Source organism: Globicephala melas, chromosome 15 (assembly GCF_963455315.2).
Source record: "Globicephala melas chromosome 15, mGloMel1.2, whole genome shotgun sequence".
NCBI classification, from domain to species: Eukaryota; Metazoa; Chordata; class Mammalia; order Artiodactyla; family Delphinidae; genus Globicephala; species Globicephala melas.
The window spans coordinates 5,404,609-5,429,634 of NC_083328.1; the positions used below are offsets into that span (position 1 = coordinate 5,404,609).

The 25,026-nt window shown below is 49.8% G+C and overlaps 1 long non-coding RNA gene across 2 annotated transcripts in view; it reads right to left on the reverse strand.

The window, feature by feature from the left end:
- LOC115846804 (uncharacterized) overlaps nucleotides 1-25,026 on the reverse strand; it is a 119,789-nt gene that overhangs the window by 50,504 nt on the left and 44,259 nt on the right. For both annotated transcript variants that reach the window (XR_009559124.1, XR_009559123.1), the window contains exon 3: nucleotides 6,225-6,382. This is a non-coding gene — a long non-coding RNA (uncharacterized lncRNA). The remainder of the gene's footprint in view (nucleotides 1-6,224; nucleotides 6,383-25,026) is intronic.

The following is a 25,026-nucleotide window of genomic DNA, read 5'->3' on the forward strand; positions in this document are numbered from 1 at the left end:
GTCTCAAGACGCCAAACAGAGGCTTGAGGTTGGCAGCCAGAGGCAGTCCAGGCAGACAGTCTACAAAGGGAACCTGTGCACGATCTTCTGATGATGGCCTGCCTGGGCCTTTCTGGGTTCCCTTTATAGATGTTCCAGACGATTCCATCCATTCCAAACCTCCTCGTGGCTTTAAAACAATTGCTCACCCCAGGGGCATTTGGGGAGTATCAAGTCATGTTTTAAATGGTGGAGATAAGCTGGCTGTTGGATGAAACCAACCTATGCGTCTCCTTCTCCCACGAAGATGGTCTCTCTGTCCATGAGTGGACACCCTTCTGCCAGCCTGGTCGGTCATTCAAAGGGCAACCAGTTCTTGTGAAGCCAAGTGAGAGTTTTGAATGATCCCAAAAATCTCTGTGAACACGTTTTCCATCTGTGAGTCTTGTGAAAATCCCATGAGGCTGTGTTATCCATTTTCCAAAGCAGACCAATGGCTACAGAGGGACTCTGCCCCAGTCTCTGGACTGACCCCAGGTGCTGAAGCTGGGTTTCTAGACAGGTCTGGCTGCGTCGTCCTGAGCAACTCCCAAGCCACTGAGCCCCGCTCTGCCCCATTCCCTGCAACCTGTGCACCCGCACCAATTCATGGCTGTCCTGGTTACACACTCATTTTCTACCCGTCAATCTTTGGGGACTAAATCTATTACCCAAAAATGTTGCCACGCCTGAGCAGCCATTGTGGTTCATTACGTGCAGAAAGCCTGAGGTAGCCCCACATTGTCTGTGGGAAAGAGGGGGGTACTATTCTCAGGGGGGTAGGTCCCTCTCCTCTGTGAGCTGGATTCTTGGATAATGCACAAACAAAACTCTGCAGGATAAAGCGTCACTGGCTCTGGTTTACTTTTATCTTTTTCCAAAGAGCTTTCATTAAGACTTTAATAGAACTAAAAACGGTCAAAGTGTAGTCAGAGCCCAAATCAGCGGTAACAAAACCAAGCTGGATCCAGGATGAAAATGCTGCCTGGAACATCCACAGCTGGGAGCAAACTGGATTCACCTGGGCTTGTGATGGGTGGGGCTCTGAATGAGGATGGGAGGTGCCTGGACAGGGGTGGGTGGAGCCTGGATAGGGATGGGAGGGGCCTGGATGGGGATGGGTGGAGCTTGGATGGGATGGGTGGGGCCTGGTTGAGGATGGGTGGAGTTCTGCATCTTCCATCAGTGATTGGAATAGGAGTAACAGGAGGGCAGAGCAGGCATGTGAGAAGAGGTGTGATTGAAGGGGAGGCCATGACCTTTGGACTTGAAACATAGTTCTGGCACTTTGCCAGCTGTATAAGATGAACAAGTTCTTTGCCTTGTCTCCTCATGAGTAATAGTCACCTTTTGTGCAGATCAAATGGTTGGTGCATGCAAATCACTTTGCACAGTGCCTGGCACCCAGATGGCTCTAGGACTGTGCTCTTTTCTTTCCTTCTTCTGGATTTCCCATGCTCTTTCCTTCCAAGGGCTGGGCAGTGCACAGGAATTTATGTGCGCATGCATGAGGCCTGAATGCACCTGGATGTGTCCTCCCCTTGGGGAAGGTTTAATGGACCAGAAGCCAGGAATCAGGAGACCCAGGTTCTGGCCCCAGCAGTGCCTCTGACCTGCTGCTGTATGACCTTCAGCTTTCCAGATGCAGTTGGAGGGTTTTAGACTAGAGTTTCCAGCTTCCTTGAGTCCAAGGAACCCTGGATCCACAAGAATGCCCCTACAAACCCCACAGAGTCCTCAGTTCTTGCCCCGTGGGTGTTGATGGTGGGAGATCCCCTGCCCTTTAGCTCCCACTAGGTTGCCGTGTGTCACTCTCATGGCTCATGGGCCTCTGGCGGTGGGGGGGCCTGGTCACAGTCCCTGCCCACTGCGGGAATTTGACGCCCACAGGCCAAGGATACATCTAGACCTAACCGAGGGTAGCCAGGGTGTGCCCATGGGGGAAAGCTGGTCTCTCCCAGCTCTGGGCTGTGCCCATTGGAGCTGGATGAAGTATGGCTGCCTCACCTCCTGTGGCCAGCAGGGAGCAGCATCACACACCAGGCGTGAGCAGGGTCCTAGGTGGGGGTAAGAACAGGGGGCTCTGTAGAGCTGGGAGGGGTTAAGACTGACCCCTCCCTTCTGCCACTGGCAGTTCTCTGGCCCCATAGTAACTAGAAATGAGCCCAAGGGATTCTTTCTCCAAATACCCTTGGGTCCTTCACTTGGGGCAGGCACACAGCACACAGTATCTTGTCTTGGACCTGAACAGAAAGACTGGATAAGGATGTGCAGAGCCATCATCCAGCCACATCTGAGGACCATTCTGAGTCCTGGGGCACATACTTCCACCCAGCTAGCGCCTGGCTTCTCCTGGTTGAAGGTAGGTGCTTAATTGGTGCTCCCTGGTGTGGCCGTGGAAGTCCTTCCTTTTGCTCCCCTAGTGACAAGCACACCGGGACGAAACAACCCTCTTTGGAGAGGCCATTTCACAGTTATTGGTTTCATTAGAATGTTTTTCTTTCTTTCTCATCTTTTCCTTTTTCTGGATGGGATTATGGCCGCTGCTGCCAACCGTTCCCAAATCTCATGTCAGGTGCTGCCGACCTGCAAGGTTAATTGGGTCAGAGCCCCGTTGGGTTGCAAGCTGCCTGAGCATTGTCTTGGACAAGGGCAGGCTGCTCACAGATTGTTCTTCCACAGTGATGGTGGCCTGTCTTTCCTGGTAAAATATGAGCTTCTGCCAACGTTGGTGCCCTCCAATCCGATTCTGGAAGGTCAGGGCTCGCCTGCTCAGAAGCTGGGGCAGGGGAGGGGGCGAGGACAAGGAAGTGACACCAGGCAGGCCTGATGCCCTTGACCCAGATGCTGCTCTGAGGCCCGCCCGCCTCTCAGGGGAAGACTGCACATGTGGGGACAGAGAGCCCTGGGTTTGAATTCTTGCTTCTCGTCCTACCAGCCTGGTGACCTTGGGTGTGTCACTTGGCCTGCCCCAGCTTCAGTAGCCCCTTCTGGGAGATGGGTCCACAGCCATAGGGCCGTGGTGCAGGTGCACTGAGCGGAGGCGAGGCAAAACATCAAAGACACACTTAGTGCTAAAATGCCTTAGTTCTCTCTGCTCCCAGTATGGCCCCCTGGGCCTGGAATTCCTCCACTTTAGTGTTGAAGCGAGCATAGCACCCTCCTCCGGGGTGGTCACCTGAGCTTAATGGTTTAAACAGCATGTGACCAGCCAGCCTGTTTTAATGTGGCCGCTACACTCTTTCCCCCCTTGTCTTCACTCCATTGGGGAATGTCAGCCCAGTCTGGGGTGAGTTGGTGTGGGGCCCAGGCTCCCTCTCCTTCGCCTGACAATCACCTGCCAGCCCTTCCTCTACCTGCCCGGCAGCATCTGTCCTGAGTCTCTTGTGGTGCCAAGGCTTTGGCTTGGGCTCTGGTTACAGCGGCTACCAGGGCGAGCCCTGATAGGAAAGCGAATATGTTTTTTTTGTGTCAGGAATAACATTGTGTGAAATAGGGAGGAAGCTGGGTGGGTGTCTGGCCTGGTTCTAGGTGCTCGGGAGACATCAGTGGACAAAATCAGACAGAAAAGTTGTGTGGGGTAAGGGCTGAGAGTGCAGCCAGGTAGGGCAGGGGACACTGCTGGGGAGGGGTTACAATATCAAATAAGGTGAGGCCTGTTAGGGGATGCCTCAGTGAGAAGGTGACATTTGAGCAAAGACTTGAAGGACACAAGAGAAGTAGCCAAGTGGAGACCTGGGGGAAGAGAGTCAGTGCAAAGGTCCTGAGGCTGGAGTGTGCCTGTGTGTTTCAAGCCCAGTGATGGGAGCTGAGTGAAACCACCGAAGGATTTTGGTTTTCACTTTGAATGAGATGGGAGGCACTGCAGGGTTTTGATAAAAGGAATGACATTACATGCTGTGGGGAGGTGAGGACAGAGAGGGTCAACCAGTTAGCAAGTGGTTACAGTAATCCATATGTGAGATGATGGTGGCCTGGACCAGGGTGGTTGCCGGGAGTGGTGAGAGGTGATTGGATGGGGGGTGTGAGGGAAAGAGAGGAGTCGAGGATGGCTCCAGGCTTTGGCCCAGACGATGGAACCTGCAGTGATGGGGCTGCCATCAACAAGGATGGGGAAGACAGTGTGAGGCGCAGGTTTTGGATGGAAGATCAGGGGTTCAGTTTTCAGTTTGGATGTCTATTAGACGATCCCATGGAGATACCCAGTAGGCATTTGGAGAAGGAGTCCAGAGTTTGAGAGGAAGATCCAGGCTAGGGATGTACAAATGGGAGTCATCAGTCTATGGATGGAATTTAGACCGTAAGACTGAACGAGGATGAGGGAGTGAGGGCATATGAAGAAAAGAGGAGGATGGAGGTCTGAGCCCTGGAGCCTTTCAAAGTCAGGAAGTCAAAGAGAAGAAAAGGAACCAGCCCAGAGGGCCGAGAAGCTGCCAGTGGGGGATGGGACTGTGAGTAATGGGGGTCATTGCTGACCTTGACAAGAGCACTGTGACGGGCCGAATTGTGTCCCTCCAATTCAAATGTTGAAGCCCTAAGCCCCCTAGTACCTCAGATTGTGACTGCATCACCTTTAAAGGGGTAATTTATGGTGAAATGAGGTCACTGGGGTGGCCCTACTCCAATAGGACTGGTGTCCTTATAAGAGGAGAAGATTAGGACACACACGCACACACATAGGGGGAAGACCATGTGGGGACACAGGCAGAAGATGACTGTCTACAAGCCAAGGAGAGAGGCCTCAGGAGAGACTGACGCTGCCAACATTTTGATCTTGGGCTTCCAGACTCCAGAACTGTTGAGAAATTTCTGTTGTTCTAGCCACCGAATCTGCTGTACTTTGTTATGGTGACCAGAGCAGACTAATTCAAGCACCTTCAGAGGAATGGTGGGCAAACTCCAAGTGGATGGACTTAAGAGAGCATAGGAAGAGAGGGACAGAGATGGGAGAAAGTGGAGAACTTTTCAGAGTTTTACTACAAAGAAGAGCAACGACAGGAGTGCTAGCTTTCAGAAGAAGTGGGATCAAGGGATTTTTTTTTTCCCTTTCCTTTAAAAACATTTTTTCTTCTTTTTTTTTGACAGGAGATAGAACAGCTTGTTTTAATGCTGCTGGGAATGATCCCGTAGCCGTCACAAAAGTGATGATGTTGCAGGAGACAGAGGGCCTGTTGCTGAAGTGAGGACCATGGTTGGTGGGAGGGAGGGTCTGGTGCCCAGAGGAAGACCTGGCTCTGAGGCCCAGATGGTCCACCCGTGGAAAAGGCAGAGTTTATGGGAGCAGCTTATCAGGCAAGAAAGAGGATTGCGTGGCCTGCCCAGCACACGCTTCGGTTATCTCCGCCTTTCACTGTCTTTGTGGTTTTTTACAACTTGTAAGTTGTAGAACATTGATAATGATGCAAATGATTCCTGTCCATCGAAATGCAAATGAAGTGCGGCTCTTGGAAAGCAATTTATTACCGCCCTGTGGACAGACTGGTTTTGCATCTATTTGCAAATTCATTTCAGAGTCCTTTATTGTGATTCTTTCAATTCTCCTTTAAACCATCAGTAACATCTTACTAGTTCCCTCATTAATTAATGAATTAAATAAGACCTTTGGCAGGTGTTCATTTTATAGTTGTATGAGAGTCATTATTTTACCTTAAAAAAGTATCCTTTTGCAACATGCCAATAGATGTGATGAAATAAAATTCTTATTTTATGGCAAGATGAGAAAAATTTGAACAGAATTTTTATTTGCCTGTTTGGGCCTCCTCCCTCCCCTTTAGTGTGGACTGTGTAGGTGCACTAACCAGACCTCTTTAGGAGATAATCTTCCTTCTTAATCTTGGAAGGGGCCACGTGAACCATGACCCACTGCTTGCTTTGTACATGCAGATCTGGATTGTGTAAACTGTCAATAATAAGTCAGTTGATACATAAACCTTTGTCCAAAAACTTATATAACTGTGCTTTGACCTCTAGCAGGCAGAACAGTCCTCAGAGCTTTCTGAAAGACTGTCTCCTGCTTTATAATCCTCAGGTAGGCTGGAGTAAAATTTTCCATTTCTTTCTTAGATGGACTACTGATTAATCTTTTTGTTGACAGATGCTGGGTGTCTTTGTATATTCTCTTTTGATGGGTGAAAATTTCCCACGATACTGGAGCTTGGAGCAAAAGCAGACCCCCGCCGCATCCCTCCGCCTCCTGAAACCCTTACCTGGAAAGCGCTGAGTGCAGGAGGGAGACGCGGACCATGTGAAGCGACTCTGTATGTGCATCCATGAGCTGAGTCCTGGCCGGGCGATGGCCCAACCTTCCCGAGAGTGCAGCCCCCTGGACCTGTGTGGGTTGGAGGGAGGCTCCATTGTACTCTGGCTGCAGGTAGAAACATGATACAATCATATTTCACCCCCACATCACCACTAGCCCAGAAATGCCTAATTTGGTTTATTTATTCATGTGACTACAACCCTGATGAAGGTGGGGCAATCCAGTGGGCTAGTGTGACCCCAAGGGGACAATGCCTCCCACACAAGTTCTGGCCCTGAGACAAGCTACTTCAGGATGAAAAAAAAAGGCACTGAGCTCAGACCCCAGCTCACCTCCCCTCCAGGACACCCTCTGGGACCCATATCTGGTGTGACCCTTCTGACATATACAAAAATGCCTCAGTGTTCCCGAATCTGGTTATATTTGGTCTTGTGCAGGCTTCTCAGAAATATTCACCTTACTTCTGGGTATACATATATATATTGATTTGTGGCCTATTCCAGTCCTTAAAACTCTACTCAATTTTTCAGGCTTGGACCAAGTGCCACCACCTCCAGGCAGCCTTACCAGATTGCTCACAGATTGAATTCACTGCTCTCTCCTCTGTAGCTCAAGTCCCCTTCCCACATTGAGTACATTTAGATGTTTAAATTCTGTTTCCTCTATTAGACTCACTCATTCATTCATTTATAAATCCATTTGGCTGAACTTGACTGAGCCCCTGCCATGCACAGGCCTGGTGCCTTCAAGTGCCTGTATCCCCAGGCAGGTTTACGTTCCTAGCACTGAGCACAGCACCTGCCTGTTGGGTAACAGGTGTTTGGTAAATAAGTAGATGCTGTGAACCCATCTGCCCAACCCTCCTGCGCTCAGCACATCTTTGTTTAGACTTTTACCTGCGCCTTTGCTGATCACACTTTAATGAACATTCTTCCTCCCTTGATGGGAGAGCTGTGGCGGTGTGGTAAAAACTGTTGGTCAGACTGTTGGAGTTGCCTGCTGCTCTGGCCTGGGCCCCCGGCCGCCAGGTTCCCACGCTGGCTGCGCTTCAGACAAGCCTGCCCAGCCCCACCGTCCTCCTCCACGGCCTCTGAGAGGTGAGGGCAGTGGGCTTGCTGGAGCCTGTCCAGGTGGTGTAGCTGTTGCCATTACCTGCATCAGTCTCTTGGGGCGGCCGTAACAAAGTACCACCAAACGGGTGGCTAGAAACAACAGAAACTTCTCTCACAGCTCTGAAGACCAGAAGTCCAAAATCAGGGCGTCGGCAGGACCCCACTCCCTTCCCAGGCTCTAGAGGGGATCCTTCCTCACCTCTACAGGCCTCTGGGGGCTGCTGGTGTTCCTCGCTGTGCCTTGGCCTGTGCACACATCACTCCAATCTCTGTTTCTGTCTTTACTTAGCCTTATTCAGTGTGTCTCCCTCTGTGTCTCTTCTCTTCTTTTAAAGACACCAGCCACTGGTGTAGAGCCCACTCTCACCCAGTACGACCTCATCTTAATGACATTTGCAAAGATCCTGTTTCCAAATAAGGTCACATTCTGAGGTTCTGGGTGAACGTGAATTTAGGGGGACACTGTTCAACCACCACACAGCCCTCCTGGGCAGAAATCCGGCATCACCCACATTCCCAGAGCGCTGCCATGGGTGTGCAGGGACGGGAAGAGGACCCGGATGGTTGGGTCCCTCTCATGGCAGCCACCCGCCTGATCCAGTCATGAATCTCCTTCAGCCCTGCCTGGGGGCCCCGAGGCCCCCCGGTCCGGCTGTGGTTGAGCCGAGAGTCCTGCCCAGGCTTCTGGTTCTGAATCTGAGTCTCTTCCTAGAGAGACAGGTTTCTTCCGCAGTGTGCACCCTGGTCGTCCTTGGGCTGCCCTGTGTCTGGGTGAGCAATGCCACCTGAGGGGGCACAGTATGGCATTTTGTAAGCACAGTGTGACATTCCTAGGTAGCTCTGCAGCCTCTGGGGGCAGAAGCCCTGGTTTCTGACACGTAAATTACTGTGTTGTTGCCAATGTAAGTTGTAAACACAAGTAAGCCCACGTCACAAATCCACTTTTATTAAAACATGTAACTTTTCAGTGTTATGGGTCCAATTTTCACTAAAGGAGGGAGATGACCAAACCATCTGAGCAAGAAAAATTAAGGACAACTCTTTACCAATCAGTGGGGACCCTAAACGCATGAGTGAAAATGAAGATAGCCATTCCAGTATTTTATGTTAATTAAACTCTGGATATGACTCAGCTTGTAGAGAAGTGAAACATTGGTTCTTCGTCAGGCTGTTCAGAGTGTTGTCCTTGGGAAAGAAGTTGGGCGAGTTGGGCCTTGTCTGTTTATGTTCATTGCTGTGAGCATCTCTGCCCTGAAGCACCAAGATGAGGCACAGCCCCGCTGCACAAAGGTCTTTTCTTATGAACACAGTCAGTTTGTGTGAGCTTCTTACAAGGGTTAAGGTGTCTGGGCTTGGATGCCCGGGGAACCTGGGTGCCTCGGGCTAAGAGCCTGGTGGGGCTCTGCCCCGCGCTTCCCAGCTCAGCCTCTTTGAGCTTCAGTCTCCTCCATGGTACCCTGGGAATGATGCCAGCAGCCACCTCAAAGGTTGCTGTGAGGATTAAATGCCTCCTTCCAGGAGAAGGGCCTAGCACTGGGCCAGCACGCGCAGTGGGCGCTCCGTGAAGCCAGCCGCTATTATCCACACTTGCCTGATGAGCGCACGCACAAATGTGAAATTATCAGCCCACCTCATAGGTGGGCCTTTTCCTCCCTCAGAATCACTCCCAGCAAGGAGCATCTTCTCCCCTTGCAAACTCTGGGGAAGTGTTTATCAGATGTGAACCCAGGAGCTCTGTCTGCTCTTGGCATTCAACCCTCAGCACAGAACCACCATGATTACAATTCTTACTTTTATCTGCTCTTTAAAGTAAACAACCAGTTCACACCCCGAGAGCTTACAGATTGGTAGGATATAAATACATCAATTTGTTTTAAGCTGTCGGAGAGAAGAATGACATTTTTAGCATTGAGAAGGGCTGAATCATGGTCTGGAGGGATGCAATTGGATTGACTGCTTTGAGGGGTCAAGTGTAATTTTAGAGTAGAATTAGTATGATTCGTGATAGAACTGTTACACCTACCCACCCCCCCAACCCCCCCAAAAAAATTCAGTTCCAGGCAAGGATTATGTATCTTTTTATTTAGTCGTTTTTCCGAAGTTTAAGATGTGCTTTTGGAGGGAGGTGTTTGTGAGTCGTGAAGCATCTGAAATCGCCTCTTCCTGCTGAGCACGTCTTTGTTCCAAATGTCAAAGTCATGGGGAAGCGCCAGGATGACACCTGAGTGATGGCCCAACAGATCCCATATCCCGGAGGTTCCAATCAGTTCCTTCCATTATCCCACCGTTGCTTAAGGGAGTGGACTGGGAAAAGCTCAGTCAGAACAAATGGACTTACAGGAAGAACTGAAGGGAGGCACCCACGAAATAGCTGAAAGACTTTAAAGCCACTGCACCTTGTATACTATTAAGAAGGAGGAACAGAATTCCAAAGCTCTTAACCTTGGTTTCCTCATCTGTCTGACGAGGCTCATAGTGACCTGGCTGCCTTCTTGAGGGTCATCTTGGGGGTCAACTGAGGAGAAGGTGCCTTGGAAATGTGAAGGTCGCTGGTTATACCTCGGGGGCAGCTGGATGCCTGCCGCACTGGGACTTCCCCAGCCCCTCTTCCTGGCTTTCTCTTCTGCCTTCCCATAAGAGGGATTGATTTCAGAGTCTGAGGTCACGTCTACCGACCAAAGCTACTTTGAAAGAAAAACCAGCTGGATTCGGGCCAGGTGCCTCTTTCTTGGTTTGTTTTGGGGGAAGAAAATTTTAGAATCAATAATCAGAGGTTTGAATTAGTTAAACTTTATTTTTCAAAATAACCAGTTGCAGAATTGAAGCATTACCCACCACACACACCCCGTTCCAAAGCCCTGACTCTTCCACTTGCAGCTCTTGCAGTGCCTTTGTGGGGATGAGTCTTCACCCTGAGGCCCTTTGCTGTTGAAGGAAGAAGGTACATACGTACACCCAGACGCAGCTCTATCTATGTACTAGGTTAGCCAGTAGCACAATATTTCTGGATGATCTTCAAACTACTCTGCTCAGATTTATTTCAAGTGTGGATTTAGTTTCTCTCCTGCACTGTTACTAGTTGGTAAGGACGAGTTTTGCCAAGGTAATTTGTTCTACTCTGGCCCAAGTGAGATGCAAAAATGAGAGACATGAAATCTTCAAAGTGAGAAAGGAAACAGCATAAATTCTCAAGTGAAGCACCTGCCGGCATGGGAAGGTCCCAGGGGAAGGCTGTGAAAGGATTCTATAAAGTTTTAATAGCTTAAGACCTAAGGTAGCAGAATTAAATGCAAGCTGGGGACCAACTCTTTTCTCGATCATATAAAATGTGAGAAAATCTCCATATCAACTCTGGCAGCTCCTTGGATCTGGGGGCAGAATGTGGGTGGACGCTTTGGAATTTCAAGGCACGCGTGAGTCCTTCCGATCTCATCAACAGAGATGGAGCCATTTGCTGGACCTGTGGAAGAGTACGGTACGACTGGCCTGTGGCTGCAGGACCCACCTAATAGCAGATACATCATGGAGTAGAAGATTTCAGCTTCCCAACGATGAGCGCAGATTCCTCATGTCTGTGCTGCATTCTTTAGTGCTAAGAAAGACCATTTTCTCTTCCTTTCTGCTGTGCTGTCAAGCAATGCTGCTGAATGTTGGCTTTACTCCCTTGGCAGTCATGCTACCTACCTACCTACCTGGCTTCCCTGAAATAATAAAATAGCAGTCCTTCTGTGCTTGCGGTTTTATTCAGGGAACCCAAGCAACAGTGCATTTGTAACTGGATGGCTTCTGTTCCTAAAGCAAAAGGGAGCCTAGGGCCACAGGCCAGACGGCATCAGAGCTGGTAGGCACCGGCTCCCCAGTGAGCAGGGCCAGTCACTCACCCTGGCTGGATAGGGCTGTGGGCTGAGCTCTGTGCTTTGGGCCTGTGTTTTCTTGATGAAATAGCTCTGAGCACATTGGTATCTGGATCAAATATCTGCCACATTTGGAGACAGGGCTGCTCCTCCAGGGCCTCCGAGATGAAGTACAGATGCCTCAACCCAGTAGCCAACATCCTCCATGATCTGGAGGTGCCTGTCCTGTGGCCTAGTCCCTGCAGCACCTCCTGCCCAGCCGTTACATCTGCTGCAAAGGACAACTCCCCATCCTGGTTCATACGCTGCATCATCCTGTCTCAGTGCCTTTGCATGTGTCATTCCATCTGCTCTGATGCCTTTTCCTGCCATCTCTGTCAAAATTGTACCCATTCTTCAAGGCCCACCTCGCATGCCATCTCCAGGGTCCCCCCCGTCGCTCCCCTCGCTGTCCTCACCAGCTCTGCAGTACCTCCTATTGCGGTCTGCTTCGAATCATGCCTATCTGAGTTTTTGCCTCTAGCGCTCGGTTTAAGATTCCCAAGAGCAGGAACCTATATGGCACATAGTAGGTGCCAATTAATCTTAGTTAATAGTATGGCCTTTGCAGTCATACCTACTTATATTCAAACCTGAGTTCTGCCTCTTCATAGCTGTGTGACTTTGGGAAAGTTACTTAATCTCTCTGGGCTTCAGTTTCCTAAAAATATTTTTTTATAGTGCTTCCAATGTGTGAGGCCCAGTGCCAAAGGCTTTACACACATTATCTTGTTTATATAATGTAATTCCTCCTTGTTGGAGACAATCATAGCACCTCTTTACCTGGGTTTTGGTGGCGTGATTGTGAGATAATTCTCAGAAGCTGCTCATGGCCTTGGGCAATTAACAGTCCATCTGGGTGGATAAGACCTCTCATGAGAATAGGTGAGTAACTCACTGAGTACTGTGAGTCATGCTACAGAATTATTGAACCCAAGGAGGTTGTGAAAACCCCCGAATTTGTAGCCAGTTGGTCAGAAGTGCAGGTGGCTGGGGACCCCCAAAAGCGTGGCTGGTATCTGAAATTAGGGCGGCTTTCAGGAAGCCCTTAACTTATGGAGTCTGTGCAAAACTCTGGTGGCATCGAATTCTGGGTTAGCCAGAACTGAATTGTGGTACACCCAGTTGGTTTCTCCTTTCCATCCAACAGGGAAAATATTCCCTCACACACTCCTGAAAGGAGTCAGGAGCTTGTGATCCTTCTCTCTCCAGTGGAGGCTGGTGTGGCCAGAGAGTTTTGTTTAGCACAACTAACCCCCATGCTGGGGATAAGCAGGCGTGAACCCTGGGCCTGAAAAGACCAATTACTTCTTATGTCCTCAACTAGAGGTGCCCCAAACCACTAAATGGCCCAGAAACCAAAGGCACAAATGAACGCAATCACCTTTCCCAAGTGGCAGAGGAGCCCTAAGAGAGTGTGTCTGGTGGGGTCTTCATTGCGATTAGGGGTGATGGTGTGGACGCAGGTTGAGGTTTTCACACAGCCCCACCGTTGGCTGGAGTTCCTGGCAGTGCTATCTTTGTGGAGTCGCTATTTAACTGGGTGACTTGCCTTGGCAGCCGCGGAGCTCTCCAATCTAACATATTTGACGCTTAATCACCCGCAGCACCAACGAAGCCCTGCTCTTTTTGTGTGGCTAAAAAATTACAACATCCAGACATGGCTCAGTCCTGCTCTGTCTACACTGCATTTAAAACACCTTTGCCCACGTGGAGCGTCCACACGGGCCAGGTTTCCTATTAGGAGTGTGAGCTTTAAAAAGAAAGCACAGGGAAAGGCTCAGACCTCACTCTGGAAGGTCTTACTTCATGGGAAGAGACAGTGAAATTCTTGATTCCTCTCATCACATAGCCTAGAGTGGAGGGGAGCGGGAGGGAGGGAAGGGAGGGAAGGGAGGGGAGTCGTGCAAATGGGCTTGAAGGGCCGAATGTGTATTTCTGGAGTGTTCAGTCCTCCAGGGCTTACACACCCTCCGAAAGGGAAACGCATGGTTTCAGTAATGGATCTAAATCCCTCGGAAGGTCTTAATCTCACTGTGTTCACTGTTGGCTGGAACAGAGCCAATACCCCACATGGCCGGTTCCCAGCTGCTGCCTCCTGCTTTGTTTATTTTCTTTTTGACGCATAAACATCTGTTTCCTCGAGTATCTATCATCCAAGAATGGAAGCCTTGGGTAGGCAGGAATCTGGTCCCTCTTTCTTCTCTGTCGCACCTCCAGACTGGGCATGTTGCCAGCACATAGCAGGAGCTTACTGAATGTTTGTCAAGGAAACCTCCTAACTGGCCTCCCTGCCTCTGGCTTCACCCTCTTTCACCTGCCTACTTAGCCCATCACCTGTGTCATTGCTCAGGTAACAGGTGACCTGAGACGATGTTTATTTCCAGCCCCCAGATCTAGCCTGGCCCCCAGGAACCCCCCACCCTGCTTGTATTTGGTGATTCCCGCTTCTGTCTTGTGCCCTCCTTGCCATGGATCTTCAAGGTCTCCTCAGCCTGGGGTGCCCAGACCCTCTCCTTGCCTTGCTGTCTTCCTTCTTCACACGTTTTCTCTTCAGCTCAGCCCTCAGAGTGCCGTGCACAGTTGTAACCACTGAACGAAAATGTCAGCCACCACAGGTCCACCATGCTGGGCCCTGCACCAAGCAAGGCCGCCTTTGTTAAAGACTCCCATGTACATAATTGCCAATATAAGTTCTTTTTGTAATAACTTGAATGGAGCTGCAGCCAGCTGGAAGAAAAAAATCTGTTTTTCCTCTAGCGGAAAAAACAATCCAATATTAGGGCACTCAGCCATTTGCACATCCGGATCCTTTTACCACAAATGGCTTAAGCGCCCAGGCACGCCACTGTACCCCTTCTAGACGGTCTGGGCACCAGAGCCAAATGAAGTTCCAGGCGGCAGGGGACAGAGCTCTCTGTGGCTTCCTGGAACTGCAGTCGCTGAGGAGACTTGATATGAGCAGCGACTGCAAATGGCCAGGAACCTGGTAATTGCTCATCAGAGTTGGTGCCCGGAGGCCGGGTGGGCAGAAGCTGGGAGAGACGTGCCCGCAGACAGCAGAGATGCCGTAGGTGCCGGGAGGCAGGTGGGGCAGGCGGTAATGTGAGCTTGACAGCGGATGTGTTTGCAGACATGCCTGTCATTCTCCCCTTGGGTTTGCCCTTCTGTGGGGGAAGTAGAGGTGGGAGGGTAAATAAATTTTATGCTATTGAAAAGCCCTGCTGTAACTGCCTCCAGAAGACGGGGGTCAAATCCCCAAAGACCTTTACCAGTGGAGCCTGTTTCCTATTCACAACCTCGGGAGGGTGAGAGTACCTCCCAAGGGTCTGCATCCAGTAACTGGTCACCTGTAGCCTGTGCACACAGCTTTGCCTGGGCCTCGCTAACTGAAAGCATCGATTTACTGCAGCCATCTGCACCTATTATCTGCAAAATATGACTTTTAATTAAATGAACAAGAATAGCAATGATAATTGCCAGTTGCTAATGCAACACAGGAGCTCAGACGGGGCAATGTGATCAGGAAGGTTTAGGGAAGGGTGGAAATAGACGGGGGTTGAAGCCCCCTAAAGTCAAACCCTGCTGGTTGCCACCATAGTCTGACTTGGGTTCTCCTTCAACATCTCACAGAAATTGCCTGTGAGTATTTTCTTCATCCAAAGCCCATGGGGGCCCTGACTCTCAGTGGCCACTGATCTTTGCTATCAGGTTTACTCGGCCCCAGGTCCCATCACTGGAAGTCTGGGGGTTTGACAAGAGATTCGCTGGAGATTACGTAGGGTTGCTTTAGTTCCTACAGTCTGTAAACTTGAAATGTACAAACCCAGTCTCTGACCCAGACTCATGGGCACAGGCCACTTCCAACCTTCTTTTCTTTTTAAATCTTAAACAAATTCACCTTTTCTTTAGCACATCACAAATATTTCCAACAGAAGTACTCTCTCCCCAGCATCCTTCTTCCCTGGTGTCCAGGTTTTTCACGGTGCTTTCTGGCTGCTCAGAATCCCCACTGGGGAACTGGGATGAGAGCCTTTTTCTTTACGCTTAGCAGCATCCTGTGTCATGTACCTGTTGGGAGAAGAGCTCGGGCTCTCCTGCCATCTAATCTGAGGGACTAGTTCACACTAAGTTATTAAAGACTGACAATTGGTGCAGTGCCTTGACATTCCCAGAAAAGATACATTAGAACTGGATTTTGACGAAGGATAAGGAGAGGCACCACAGTGGGCATTGGGGGAGATGTTTGGATAGAAACTTAACAACAGTTCACAGTGGCTCTGCTGTCACAGAGGCTGGGCCACAGAAAGAGGAAGACGGTGTGATTTCTGGAGCCCCTGATGAGCCTTCAGACACGTCTGTGTCTCAATTTGCCTTTTTTCTTCTTCAATTTGCTTTTCACATCTCTCTGTGTGCAGCCTGTTTCTCTGGAGGTAAGGGGCTCATTCCTTGCAGGCAGGGAGGGGTCTGCAGCCTTTCTAAGCCTCAGTGGGCCAGGCAAACGAATTTGGGAGTAAGAACAGGAGCAATTGCTCCTGAGCTAGGAGGTGGTCCTGTGAGAAGGGGGCATCAGGAAGGACAGACGATGCCACTCATCAATTCCTCTCATCAACTGAGGGCTGCTGTGTGAGGCTAGAGGCAGGGTCACCAGAAGGGAGACAGGTGTCTGTCAGGCTATGTGGGACCAGCCCTGAGCGACCAGATCACTCCCACAGGGCTATTCTAGTGGAGCTGCCAATCACTGCACCTTAGCTCAGGGATTGGCCCAAGGAGGGAGGTGGTCACGTGACTCAAGCTAGGCCAATAAGAGTGCTTCCCTGGGACTTTAAATGTGGAGCCAGGGGAGGAGTATTCCTTCCTCTTGGGTTGCTAAGCTGTGAGAACGTGAGTTCAGAGCTGCCATGGTTGAGCATCTTCCATTCACAACGAAAAACCTTATCAGCAATGGGAGGGGAAGAAGCTGATGTGTGGAGGGAAACAGAAGCAAGAGACTGGGTGGGGAGGCCTGTTGGTGTTCAACCCCCCAGAGCCAGCTCCCCATCCCTATGGCATTTGGGGTGGGGGATGTGGAGAGGTAGGGGGAGAACCAGGAGACGCATGTGGCAGAAACTGAGATGTAGTGGGGGAGGATCGAAAAGAAATGGGTGGTTGCCCATGGAGAATGACAGCAGGAAACCACCTGCTGGTGTGGCAGCTAGAATCTCCATGTCCTTGACAGTGCAGCTGGGAGAGCTGTTGCTGGCCAGAACGCTGCCCACTGACCTACAGCTGACAAGAGGGGTGCTTTTTCCTAATTTGCCAAAGGCACCGTATGCAGTGACCTTGGGAGTCATTCATCGAGGGTCAGCCTCTGCCCTACATACTAGATGGATGTGTGCAGGGGAGAGACAAATGCAGTCCTTGTCCGCATAGTGTCTAGTAAGGATTCAGGCATGTAATGTGCAGTTACTGTGCCGGTGAAGAGGGTCACAGGAGAACTACAGGGGCTGTGGGAGCTCAGAGGGGGGAAACATCTGGACCAGCTTCGCAGAGGAGGCAGCAAGGCTGGTTAAAACCTAGGTGGATCACAGCCACTGAGTGCCTTTGCGTCTACAATATTCATGCCTTAGTCAGGTGGAGGCTTTTGTATTTCTCAGTGTTTTCATCTCTCTTTTATTTACCCTAAACACAACCATTTCAGGAAAGGAAGGCAAATATAATAATTGACTCTTGAAGTAGCCTAAGGCAAGGGAAGAAAATATCATTTCTTGAGCATCTACTATGTGCTAGGAACTTTTCAATGACCACATCTACACTCCCGCTCCACTGCAAAGTTGATGCATTACCCCTTTTATTGATAGGCAGACTGAGGCTCAAGGTGACACAGATTTTTGTCTCTTGGTGCAGAGCTCTCACCTCCCAGCATTTTCCATTGGATTGAACCTGTTAGGACTGTCAGAAAAAGAAATCTTGTCTTATACTAGCTCCACCACCAAAGGGGATTGACTGGCTCATGTACTGGGAAGATTCAGAAGGAAGATGGATTTCTGGGTTGGTTTGATTCAGCAGCTCAACAATGTTATCAAGCACCCTGTTTTCATTCAGTCTTTGCCTTCCAAGATAGTAGCTTGGTCCATAAGCCGCTTCCCTCATGGTGGCAAAAAGGCCTCCAGGCCTTACAACTGCTACCATATCTCCTCTTGTGGCTCTTGCAGAAAAGCAAGGAAACTTTTCTCCACCCCGGAAGTTCCTAGCAAATTTTCCTTAGGTGTCATTGCTCCAAATTGGAACACATGTCCATTTCCAAGGTAATGTCAGGAAAGCTTTGGGCTGACCAGCTGAGGCCTGGGTCACCTGAAACAGTCACTGAGGCATGGGGGATGGGATCACCCTGACTGTCTAGATGGCCAGAGCTCACCCCGCGCAAAGGTGGCCAGCTCGGTGTTTCATGGGAGTCTGGTCCTGTTATGTGCTTGGAAGGGGGATGCCGGTGGGTAGCCAACAGAGCCCCCAGGGATGCTCATGGCTTATTTTCCATGTTCATAGGACTGAACAAACAGTTTTGCATATTCATTGAAGCAGAAGAGCCTCTGATTGGATGCATGGGTGCATTTCTGGCCTCTTAGGGAAGGAAACAACCAAATTAAGAGGCTCTCAGAGGACTTAGTGTCCTCGATGGTTTCTGGAGGACATTTTTTGTCAATCCCAGCAGAACTGTGCAGTCAGAAACAGAGCCCACATCAGGACCTGTAATCGCCTAATTAATTCAGGCACAGGGGTCCTTTGGCAGGTGGGAGGAGGGTAAGGTGGGTGCCTCTGCCGGGGTGCTCATGGAGCCGGCTGCACAAGGCCCTGGGCAGTCATGGCCGTAGGACAACTCACCCAGGTAGGGAGACTTAGGCACCCAGAGTGTTTGGCAAGGTGCTCAACTTGGCACCCAGCCTCCTCCAACCCAGAGGGCACATCAACTCCACTTTCATCAGATGCAGACAAAGAGAACTGTTAGTTAATGCTGAGCCCTAGGCTGTTCTGTGCATTTTCTCCTTTGCTGCCTGGAACTGGCTCAAGTTCACCCAGGTCCTGGCTTGGGGAGCGCCCACAGGCTCTTCTTGATTGCTTCATTCATTTACTTATCCAGTAGTCATTCTCTGAGCCAGGCACTGGGGGAGCAAAGACGAGTGGTGGCCCATACCCACTAGAGTGCAGGGTCAAGTGGGGGAGGGGAGATGTTCGGGAGGGTGAATCGAGGTGAATCCAGGTAGAGAGAAGCTTGAGAAGCTTGGCTGTCCTGGGCGGGGTATGGGCGCTGAGCTCTGAAAGGACTTGGCATTGTTGAGGGATGGAGGCACAGTGGGAGGGGATGGGGACAGGTGGTGTGTGTGGACAAGGAGGGGCGGTGGTAGCAAGTGAGACTATAGGGTAACCTGAGGCTGGACAATAAAGGCCTCAGTAGAGATTCTCAAAGGAGTAGGAAATGCAGAGCCTGCCAAGCCTGTAGGCAGGCAGGTTTATGGGACCAAGTGCGGCTGTCTGGCAGGCTGTGGTGGTGAGATGGAGCAAATCAAAGAGGAGGGCATGTGAGGAATGCTGGGTCAAGGCAGAGATGATTTCCTAGTGGATGTAGGGGGTGGCCAGAGTCAAGGTTACCCTCAAGGTACCTGTATCTGGCTTAGAAAATTCAGTTAGAGGACAGAGGTGCGGGAGATGGGCTTGGGTGGGGGAGATGACGGTTCAGAATTGAGGTGCACTTGGGACACCCAGGAGTGTCCAGAGGGCACAGCACAGATGCAGGGCAGGGATGGGGATGTGGGAGTTGGTACACTGCCATTTTTATTTTGCACATTCCCTTCCAGCCTCTGTTCCTGTGAGAGGCAGTTACAGCTCCCGAGTACTGACAACCTGGGCCGAAGTCCAGCAAGTTAGTGAACCGAGCCTCATTTCCTGGTGCGACATGTGGATAACAGTCGCTACCCCACAAGGCTGTCTCAAGAATTCACTAAGATGATGAGCTCAGCTGGAGCCTGGCATGTGCCAGGCAGGCACACACGACACAGCCATGGCTGTTGCAATGACAGGTCTATGCGGGTAGGATGGCTGTGGCATCAGGGACGTCGCTTTCTGAACTACACCACCTCCCCAACCCCCAGACAGGAACAGTCCTGGCAGGCTGCCTCCATAGAAACCAAGGGAAGTGATGCTTCTGCTGTTCTCTGAGCGGGAGGCTTTGCTGTGGGAAATTCATTTTTCCAGGTGGTTCTCTCCATAATAGAAGCAGCCCATGCTGCTTCACATCAAGCACGTGGGAAACACAATGTGGTCTCCTGACTGCCCTTCTCCCCTCCTTTCTGCTCTGGGGCCAGGACCACTGGACACAGGGTCAGGTGGTTTTTTGGTTTTGTTTTGTTTGGTGTTTCTTTGGTTTTGACAATTATTTTTTTTAACTTTTTATTTTATGGGGTATAGGTGATTAACAATGTTGTGTTAGTTTCAGGTATACAGAAAAGTGATTCAGTTATACATGTATCTATTCTTTTTCAAATTCTTTTCCCATTTAGTTTGTTACAGAATATTGAGCAGAGTTCCCTGTGCTATACAGTAGGTCTGTGTTGGTCATCCATTTTAAATATATGGGCGTGTACCTGTCAATCCCAAACTCCCTAACTATCCCTACCCCCCACCCTTCCCCCCTGGTAACCATAAGTTCGTTCTCTAAGTCTGTGAGTCTGTTTCTATTTTGTAAATATTTGCAAACGATGTGACCAACAAGGGATTAGTCTCCAAGATTTACAAACAGCTCATGAAGCTTAATATCATAAAAACAAACAACCCAATCAAAAATGAGCAGAAGACCTAAATAGACATTTCTCCAAAGAAGGCATACAGATGGCCAAGAGGCACATGAAAAGGTGTTCAACATCGCTAATTACTAGAGAAATGCAAATCAAAACTACTGAGTTATCACCTCATACCAGTCAGAATGGCTATCATCGAAAAATCCACAAACCATCAATGCTGGAGAGAGTGTGGAGGGAAGGGAACCCTCCTACACTGTTGATGGGAATGTAAATTGGTGCAGCCACTGTGGAGAACAGTATGGAGGTTCCTTAAAAAACTAAAAATAGGGCTTCCCTGGTGGCGCAGTGGTTAAGAATCCGCCTGCCAATGCAGGGGACACGGGTTCGAGCCCTGGTCCGGGAAGATCCCACATGCCGCGGAGCAACTAAGCCCGTGCGCCACAACTACTGAGCCTGTGCTCTAGAGCCTGTGAGCCACAACTACTGAGCCCGCGTGCCTACAGCCTGTGCTCCACAACAAGAGAAGCCACCGGAAGGAGAAGCGCGCGCACTGCAACAGAGTAGCCCCCACTCGCTGCAACTGGAGAAGAGCCCACACGCAGCAATGAAGACCCAACGCAGCCAAAAATAAATAAATTAAATAAATAAATTTTAAAAAACCCAACAACTAAAAATAGAGCTACCATATGATCCTGCGATCCCACTCCTGGGCATATAGCTGGAGAAAAACATGTTTTGAAAGGATACATGCACCCCAATGTTCATTGCAGCACTGTTTACAATAGCCAAGACATGGAAGCAACCTAAATGTCCATCGACAGAGGAATGGATAAAGAAGATGTGATATATATATATATATATATATATATATATATGTATAATGGAATAGTGCTCAGCCATTAAAAAGAATGAAATAATGCCATTTGCAGCAACATGGATGGACCTAGAGATTCTCATGAAGTAAGTCTGACAGAGAAAGACAAATATCATGTAATATTGCTTACATGCAGAATCCAAAAAAAAAAATGATACAAATGAACTTATTTATAAAACAGGGTCAGGTGGTTTTACATAATGTAATTAACTCACACAATAGAGGATTGTTCTGCAATGCGGCACCGGCACCAACACCCTGATCCATCAGTGCTTCAAGCAAAGGGAGCTGCCTGACCCTCGGGAATGACAGGCACTGCTTGGACGTTCAGACAGCTTGCTCTGGCTTTAGACAATGACAAGTGTACGTCGAACCCAGCAGAACAGCTGATCCAAATCTCCTACTCTGGTGACTCGTGAGTTCAGTGGAAATGAAGGGCAGAGACAAATAGCGAAGGCCTTGCCCTCACCATGGGGCTGATGGGACCCAGGCTGCAGGGACCGCCTGGGGGTCCTACCTCAGGACTTCTGTGTGTCCAGAGCGTCAGGATCTATTTAGCTCTGGCCTCAGTCAGACCTCAAAGGCTGTTCCCAAAACACTATCCAAAATTCAAGGGATGGGTTGAGGATCAGTGGTGAGAAGAATTTTTCCAGTGTAAATTCAATAACATCTGGTTGGCTCGCATCGGTTGTATTCCGTATAGTTTCTCTGATACCTCAGCAGAAGAATACTAAACAGAGGGTTTGGCTTACACCTTGATAATGCCAACAGAACGAGAGGCACGCATCTGAGGATCTATGAGGCTCTGGCAGGCATTCCGTCCACAGTATATTTGGCAGGCTCTTCATTCACCAGCATGATTAACCCCCCTCTGTGGACTCGGCAGTAGGCCAGTAGCTGTGGGGGCTAAACAGGCACCCTGGATGGACAGATGGATGAATGAGTGAATGAATGAATGAACGAATGAAGAGCAGGACATGTGTCCTGTCCTCAAGCCATTGCATGATTCCTCACATTTCCTTGCCTTGTTGTAACTAACTGGCAGCATTTTCGCTTACCTGTCCTGTCTGGTCCATGTTGTAAATGCTTCGGTAGAGTCAGTCACAGTGTGTGAACATCTGTCTGTCTTCCTACCAACACCAGGTGAGGCATGATGACTTCCTGGTTCCCTATGAGCAGCTTCACTTTTCTGTGTTTTAGCTGAATTTTGCTGGCAGAAATGACAGCCCAGTGTCTGGGGGCAGAATTTAACCCCAAGTAGACTTTGTGTCTCAGACAATAGCAGACACTTCCCTTTCACTTGGTTTATTAGATCCTACCCTAGGTGGAAGAGTGGGCGACTCCCCACTCCTGGAGGGTGTGCACCACACTAGAGAAAATCTTAAGACAACGCATGGGGAAGGAAGTGCTGGGTGGAGCAGGGCAGACTAGGGGCACTCTTCATTTGAGCAAGGTGTGCCACCTGGGAAAGTTATTGCCAAGGACTCTTGCTGAGACACGCTGCCAACACCAGAATTGAAATCCAGGGTGCCAATTAATTTTGGTTCCCATGACAACCGACAGGGTGAGCCCCACCTCCCCCCAGGCAGGGAAGTATCTCTACAAGAGGCCTGGGGGAGAGAGAAGAACAGGGCGTTAGAAAGGACGAGCGAGGATGCCACTTTGGTGGCCCTGGCCAGGACCTCAAAGGTCCTTGAAGGGGGTGGGGTCCAAAATGCCTTCCTTCCATTGCGATCCTGAAGACCAGGAAATTCCCAGAAGAATCCACTGGGGCATGCCTACTCTGTTCAGGGGAGGGAGAGGAAAGAGTTCAGGCCGGGGATGAGGAACTGAGGCTGGGGCAATCTCACTTAAATATCGTTAGCTAACTTTGTGATGTCTGGAGGTCACACTGGCTTCGAGAATGTCACAGTTCTTAGGTCCTGAGTTCCAGAGGAACCACTGATTGATGGGGGTGGGGTGTCTTAGCTCGAATTTAAATGTACACATGTACTGAGGTTGGCTAATTTAAGAGAAGGCAAAACAAAAGAAAGTGTGTGTGTGTTGGAGGAACCCTTGATCCACGGCTGTTGGCCTTTGCTTTGAGATATTTCTGGCTCGCATTCAACAGTCTGTACTAATTGACATTTGTCTGTTTTTCCTCTGTGAAGGCTGCCATCCCTGTGTCATTAGGACACTGGCACCACAACTATTTCTGATCCTGAGCGGTAGTTTCTTTCTGTCAGGGCCAGACGCTGCAGCAATTATCATAAAAGAAAAAACAGTCGGATAAGGAACTTGCTTTGCAGGCTTAACGAAATTAATAGACTAGTCTCGTGACCAGAAAGACTTCCCTTTTATCAGCACCAGAAAGTTCTCAGGCATCTGTCTGCATAGTACGAAAGGAGCCCAGATCTCTTTATTTCTGTTCAACTCCTTTCCCCCACCCCCAAACCCTGGCTCAGTGTTAGAGAAGACACACTCAACAGCAACAAGATGACTGCCCTGACAAAGAAGCAGAGAGCCTGGGAGATGTATCTGAAAGGCTAATGAGAGGAGCTCATTTTTCTGATTCCATTATGGGCACCATTGGTTGGAGAAGCAATTTTTAAAAAGTATTCCATCTTCACACAGTGTAAGGTTTTGAAGTGTTTGCCCCCAATTACTGCAGCAGTGGCGGGATGTGGATTAATTTGGAAATAAGGAAAAACTTTGGGTGAGGTAGAGTGGGCTACTCTGGTGGGAGGCTGGGGGCACACTTCCCAGGTAGCCAAGTTAATGGGGATTAATGAGCTGCCAGAGCAGAAGAATCAGCTGTGCCCTTGGCAACCAGCCTGAACATGCTTCACAGAAGGCCCAGGGATGCCTCCCTGTCCTGAGAAGCTGAGGCCTTCGTTCTCAAGCACGCCTGGTATGGCTTCCTCCTCCAGGATGATGGTGGCATCAATGGTGTGTGCCCCTCAGCTCACGGCTAGGAGGAGCCTCCCCAGAGGGGCTGTGGATGAGCATAGCCTCATGGTCACAGCATCACCCTCCCTCCCCCATGAGGGACAATGGAAATGATCCACATGGGACAGGCTGACCCAAGACAAAACTGGGTCTAGACTTCACTGCTCATTAGCCTTAGACAGATCCTTTACCCTCAATGAGCCTCGGTTTTCTCATCTATAAAATGGGCACAGTGATGGCACCTATGTAAAAGGGTAGTGAGGATTAAATAAGATATCAGATGTGAAATCAGAAGCTGTAAAGTGCTCTTACACTTGCCATATTGTTTTTAGCTGCTGTCCACTGTGCTGTGTCAATGGCACCTTTGGGAAGAAGAAAGGAGTGGGGAGAGTCCAAGAGGAACAGAGACTGCTTCTGATGCCCCAACGCCATCTTCTCCTCCCTTCCCAGTCACTAGAGGCCCGAGCGTGCTCTGGCAGCCATTCCTGATCTGAGTTAGGATTCTTCTACCTTCCTGAAAAAGTGAGATGGAAACGCCCAGGAACCTCCTGCTTCCTCTGGGGCTTCGTCAGGTACTCCCACCTGGGGGCAGTCCCTGTCCTTCTCATAGCCAAAGACTGTGAACAACTTGATGGCAGGAACCAGGCCACTCGGCCGACGCATGGGGACCACACAATGTGGTCCACTTGGCCGCTTTGCTGAAGGAGGAGCTGAGTCCCCAAGGGCCCCCCCCAGGAGATGAAAGTTGTTTCACATTTCTGTCTGATTCCTATTATCAAAAAATGCCCCCAACCTGTAAAATGCTGTTAAAAATGCTCTAGCAGACCCTGGCGGACACCAATTAACCTCAGAAACAGAAACAGGAAAGGAAACGGCACTGCAGCAGGATGGATCTCCCTGTCCCCTCCCCATCAGTGATTTGGAGATGAAGAGGGCACATTTTGCTCGCTTATTGAATGTGTAGCAAAAAAAATGAGTAAAAGCTGAACAGAACAGTCAGTGGAGGGTCAAGTGTTCGCTTCTGAATGGTGCTCGGGCAACAGGCACAGTGCCTGCTCACAGAAACAGCGCTGTCTGCACAGATGAACAGGACACAACAGCCTCCTCGGGTGGCGTGCCCGATCAGGGTGGTGCACCAAGGCTGGGAGCAGGGGTCGAGGATGTGCCG